The 5,756-nt window shown below is 38.4% G+C and overlaps 1 protein-coding gene across 1 annotated transcript in view; it reads right to left on the bottom strand.

The window, feature by feature from the left end:
- The window catches only part of Kiaa0825 (KIAA0825 ortholog), a 398,643-nt gene that overhangs the window by 56,153 nt on the left and 336,734 nt on the right, over window positions 1-5,756 (bottom strand). The window lies entirely within an intron of this gene.

Here is a 5,756-nt window from a genome sequence, read left to right as displayed (position 1 = left end):
GAGAAAGTACCCAAGGAGCTGAAGGGGTCTGCAACCCTATAGGTGGATCAACAATATGAACTAACCAGTACCCCCAGAGCTCATGTCTCTAGCTGCACATGTAGCAGAAGATGGCCTAGTCGGCCATCATTGGGAAGAAAGGCCCCTTGGTCTTGCAAACTATATATCTCCCAGTACAGGGGAATGCCAGGGCCAAGAAGTGGAAGTGGGTGGGTAGGGGAGCTGGGGCGGGGGGGAGGGTATAGGAAACTTTCGGGATAGCATTTGAAATGTAAATAAAGAAAATATCTAATTAAAAAAAAAAGAGCCAGAGTTGGCAGAGGATACCAAGAAAACAAGGCCCTCTGAATCAACTAAGCATGGCTCATACAAGCTCACAGGAGATGAAGCACAAGCACAGTGAGTCTGCAGCAGGTCCTCTGAGCATACAGTATAGCTGTTAGCTTAGTATTTTATGAGACTCCTGAGTGTGAGAATGAATGTGTCTCTGATTATTTTTTTCCTTTTTATTTATTATTTCTCATATATTACATAGTGACTGCAGTTTCCCTCCCTCTCTTCTCTCAGTTTTTCTCCCATCTCCCCTTTCCCCTGGATCCACCTCTCTTCACCTGATATCAACCAAATACAGCATAACAAGCTACAATAAGACCAGGCACATATTCTCACATCAAGGCTGGGTGAGGCAACCCAATAGAAGGGTCCCAACACCAGGCCAAAGAATCAGAGATAGCCCCCACCCTAACTGTTAGGAGTCCCTTAAGAAGCTTTGAGCCTCACAACCTTACCATGTATGCAGAAGACTGAGGTCAGGCCCGTCCAGATTCTCTGAGCCCTACGGCCCCCCGCGGGGCTCTGACTCCTGTGCATGCTCTTGGGACTCCTCCTTCTGTTGGGTTGCTACATCGAACTTTAATATGATAGCCTTTTGCATTATTTTGTCTTGTTTGGTCATTATCTCTTAGAAGCCACTTCTAATGGGAGGTAGTAAGGGAGTGGATCTGGAGAGGAGGGGAAGTAGGGAGGAAGTGGGAAGAGCAGAGAGATGGGAAACCATAATCAGGATCTATTGTATGAGAAAAGAATCTATTTTCAATAAAAGAAAAAGTGAATGTGTGAAAGTCATACTTAGTGAAAATGTTACACTGAGAATAAATGACTGTTAAACGTTCATCCCTAAATGGGACATCTATATCACATATACCAGACTCTAGTATAGATGATGCAGAAAAATCTGTAAGACCCAGAAGACAGGGAAAAGTTCCATGAAACACTGCCATCCAGTTATGACACAATTGCAGTCATAAGTGGATCACAGCAACGGACAGCAACCAGTACAAGGCTGTGTACAAGTTACTCAGCTGAAGCTGTGCCTTTCAACACTGTATCATGGTAGAGGAAGCCTCTAACATTTGCAAGGAGCTCAATATTGTTAGTGGTCACTGTAGGATTGAGTGGGCTTTTCTTCACTCACATAATCCCTTGTGAACAAGTTGTAATGAAGTTCAGAGAGAAAGGAAAGAGGGTGGGTAACAGGATAAGGGGATCTGAGTATCATCACAATAAAGTGTATATATGTGTAAAATTCAAAATTCTATAAACTTCTATAAAACATTCTCATTGGATAAACTTAGTCTCTATGTTTCTACTTATATAGAATTCTAGAGAAATAAAAATAATCCGGTTATTGATATGTGTTCCTGAGATCAACTGAGAAGAATAATTGGAGTCTATGAATATAGAACTTAACATTCTATATTCTGTGAAAATAAACAGTGCCATTTACAGAAAAGAAAGAAAGAGGGATATATATATATATATATATATATATATATATATATATATATAGAGAGAGAGAGAGAGAGAGAGAGAGAGAGAGAGAGAGAAGGAAGGAAGGAAGGAAGGAAGGAAGGAAGGAAGGAAGGAAGGAAGGAAGGAAGGAAGGAAAGAAATACTAAAGTACTAGAGAAGCTCTGGGCAGAATCCAGAGAACATCAGAGAAGAAAGCGTAAGGTAGGAAGACCAACAGAGCCTCATGGAAGTCCTGAATTGTCTGCCATTGCTAAATATTCTTTTAATTCTTGGGTACACTGAAGCATACTTTAGAATCGTGAATGTGTTCCGTCAAGCTAACAAACCAAACCAAACCAAGAATAAAACAAAAAAACCCAAACCTACCACAGCCAAACCACTGGCTATATACTATATACTATATACTATATACTATATACTATATACTATATACTATATACTATATACTATATACTATATACTATATACTATATACTATACACTATACTTCTTCATAAAAGCATCACATGATAAAACAACAATAAAGGAAACATGGAAATTTCCCTGAAGCTGGATTCTATTCTAATCTCAGGGTTAACATGTAGGATTTAAGAGGGAACCTACAGAACTATATTCTTTTCACATTAAAAAATAGTATTAGAATAGAAATGAGAGACCTTACAATTGTCAGAATCAATGTTTCTGCAAACCTGATGATTTTTGTTATCAAACTGAAGTGCTATTGAAGTGGAAATCTCCAGTTTCTTTGGAACATCCTTGCTTCTATCTTTTCCTGCTTCCCATTTCTTCACTTAATTGTATCTAATCATTCCTTTTTGGGAGAACTCCATGGTCCTCATCTTCCTATAACAGTGGAGGATACTTCACAGCCATATACCCTACTATGCCTCCTAAAGATGCTGAGAAACAGGGGAGTTTTTGATATGTTCTGCTGAACTAGGTTTTTTTTTTTTTTAATTAATTAATTTATTTATTATATGTAAGTACACTGTAGCTGTCTTCAGACACTCCAGAAGAGGGCGCCAGATCTCATTACGGATGGTTGTGAGCCACCATGTGGTCGCTGGGATTTGAACTCAGGACCTTCGGAAGAGCAGTCGGGTGCTCTTACCTGCTGAGCCATCTCACCAGCCCCTGAACTAGGTTTTTAAGGATTGCTTCTGTAAAGTCAGACAGCCAAAATATGCACCATGACCTGACATGTCCAAGATAAAAGGTCCTGGACCAAGGGAAATGCAGAATCTGCTTGTTTGAGCTCACATTACTGCAAGCTTGAAATATGGAGCACTCTGAAAATCAAGAAGGCGTGGTGGACAAGGGAGAGGACAGTCTCACAGCCTCTGCTGGCTTTCCGCTTGGGTTCCATTTAGGATGCAGGATGTTGTCTAGTTGTCACAGGCATTTTATAGTAAAAAGGAACCTCACAAGTAATTGATTACAGTTAGGCAAGGCAGCAGATGCTGGAATTTCAGTACTCAGGTGACAGGGGTGGAGAGACAGGAGGATTATAAATTTGAGGTTAGGCTGGTAAATTGGAGAGTAATCTGGATAGTAAAAGTACATAAGCAACAGCCTGTCTTAAAAACATATAAAATTTCAAACTATCATTCATTATAATGCTATAGAGATCTTCCTGAAACCCATCTGCTGGCACAGAAGCGTTCTTCCAGTTCAGTGGATTAAAAAATCCATGGTGATGACTATAGAGAGACTTAAGATTTTTGAGCTTTTCTTTATCCAAGGCAAGCAACATAAAATGCAACGGTGATTTGTCTAATAGAATATTCATTCCAAATTTTAATTAAGGGCAGAAGAAGGATAAAAGAGAGGATAGTATTAAAAGACTGAGCTGTTGCTGGTATGTGACGAAGTGGCACCGTTGCTTTTTTCTACACAGAAACCTCTGTCCCATTTATCATGTCGAGCATTCAGAAAAGCCAATGTACATAATGATGGCAGAACAATTTTAGGAAAAGGCAGCTTAAGCAGTATATCCCTCTTTAAATTGTACCCTATATAGAAAAATCACAATAAAACCTAAAAAGGGATAATTATTGTTCAATAATAGGCATGTTACTTAGCACAGTGGCTCTGTGGTAAGTCGACAGTCCTGAGAGCTCCGGAAGCTAAGCCTCTTCACCAAAGTGTCTAAAGAACTTCCAAGCTGCTGCATACGGCCAAATAGCATGGCTTTTGAAAAAAGGAAGAAATTTTAAAATTCCCAGAAATATCTGAAGCCCACCTAGCAACACGCACGAGTCAGGCAGACCTAAAAAACTTCCAATTTTAGAAAAATGCTTTTTTTTTCCACCAAAACTATGCATTAGAATATGTTTTTCTAAACAAAGTAACTACTGCATTTTTCTGGCATATGTATATCACTGCACTGTGTACTGTGTTGGCTGCAAACAAAAATTATTCTAAACTTAACAGTAAAAATGTAATGGTTTAAATGATCATTAAGTTTTAAAATGATATCAATACTTAAAGCATTGCAAGAGATATTCAGTGAGAGTTTGCAGATTATTTTAATTCTGTTTAGAAAAGCATTTAATTAAGGAATTCCATAAATAAAAAAAATAGACATGTTACTAGCAGTATGCAGGCAGGCATGGTGCTGGGGAAGGAGCTGAGGGTTCTGTATCTGATCCGCGGGCAGCCGAAGGGGACTGTGCGCCACACTGGGTGTAGCTGGAGCATATATGACCGCAAAGCCCATCCTTAGAGTCACACACTTCCTATAGCAAGGTCACACCTTCTAAGAGTGTCACTCCCTTCAAACGCAAAAACTCAAATGCAGGAGCCTGTGGGGTCATTGCTTTTCAAACCACCACGTACTCTTTATGCAAGGTCTCATACCCTATTTCCTGTGTATTTTGTTAATCTTTTTTGTTGCTTTTTGTTGTTGTTGTTCATTTGCTGATCCAGTAGATCCTGTCTCTTAAGTTAATGTACCTGCACACTTCTGAACCTTTGCTTCAGTTGGGTGCAGAAATGCTGAGAACAAAACACACCCAAGGGTGCAAAGAATAGACTCTCCTATCATCTCAGATCTGATGGGGGAGAGAGACAGAAGGTCCCATGTCTGTTAAAGGACTGAATTTTTTAGTTGAACTTTATATAGTATGTGTTCCAAAATAAATAAATAAATAAATAAATAAATAAATAAATAAATAAATAAATAATAAAAATAATGATGAATACCAAAAGGCATGCTGATATGTATTTTTAATAAAGGTACATTTTTGCCTAATTTGTTCTCAGCAATCACAAAAATTATGCTTTAGTATAATAAGGCATTTTTTCTGTATAATAGCTGTGAAGAAAAGTTATCTTTATCAAACCATATACTTTCATATGATAATATATAATTTTATATATTATCAATATATTTATCAGCAAAAATGTAAAAGATATTATATTTTATTGTATATATTGAAGAAGTACAACACAGTATTTATTTAGAAACTTTTTTGAGTCAAGGTCTCACTATAGATCCCAGTATAGTCTTTAACGCACTATCTTTCTGCTGAAGCCTCTGCTTGCTAAGATTACAGGCAAGAATCACCATACCTGGTAATACATGATGCTTTCATGAACACAGTAAAGTGGTAACTGTAGTTGAACAAATACGCGAGATACTCTATGTAGCTCTCCTTCTTATCTATAAACAACATCTAAAATTTATTCTTGGCCAAAACCCAAACACAACACAATGCCATTAATTGTGGTCCTCCTGCCTTATACAATCTCTACACCTCCTGTATCTTAGTCCTGTCATACTTAGTCCCATCACACTGAGCTGTCCTGTTTATCTGTCTTAGTCAGGGTTTCTATTCCTGCATCATGACCAAAAAGCAAGTTGGGGAGTAAAGGGTTTATTCGGCCTACATTTCCATACTGCTGTTGATCAGCAAAGGATGCAGGACTGGAACTCAAGCAGG

Source organism: Mus pahari, chromosome 11 (assembly GCF_900095145.1).
Source record: "Mus pahari chromosome 11, PAHARI_EIJ_v1.1, whole genome shotgun sequence".
Classification (NCBI taxonomy): domain Eukaryota; kingdom Metazoa; phylum Chordata; class Mammalia; order Rodentia; family Muridae; genus Mus; species Mus pahari.
This window is presented reverse-complemented; position numbering and strand designations above follow the sequence as displayed.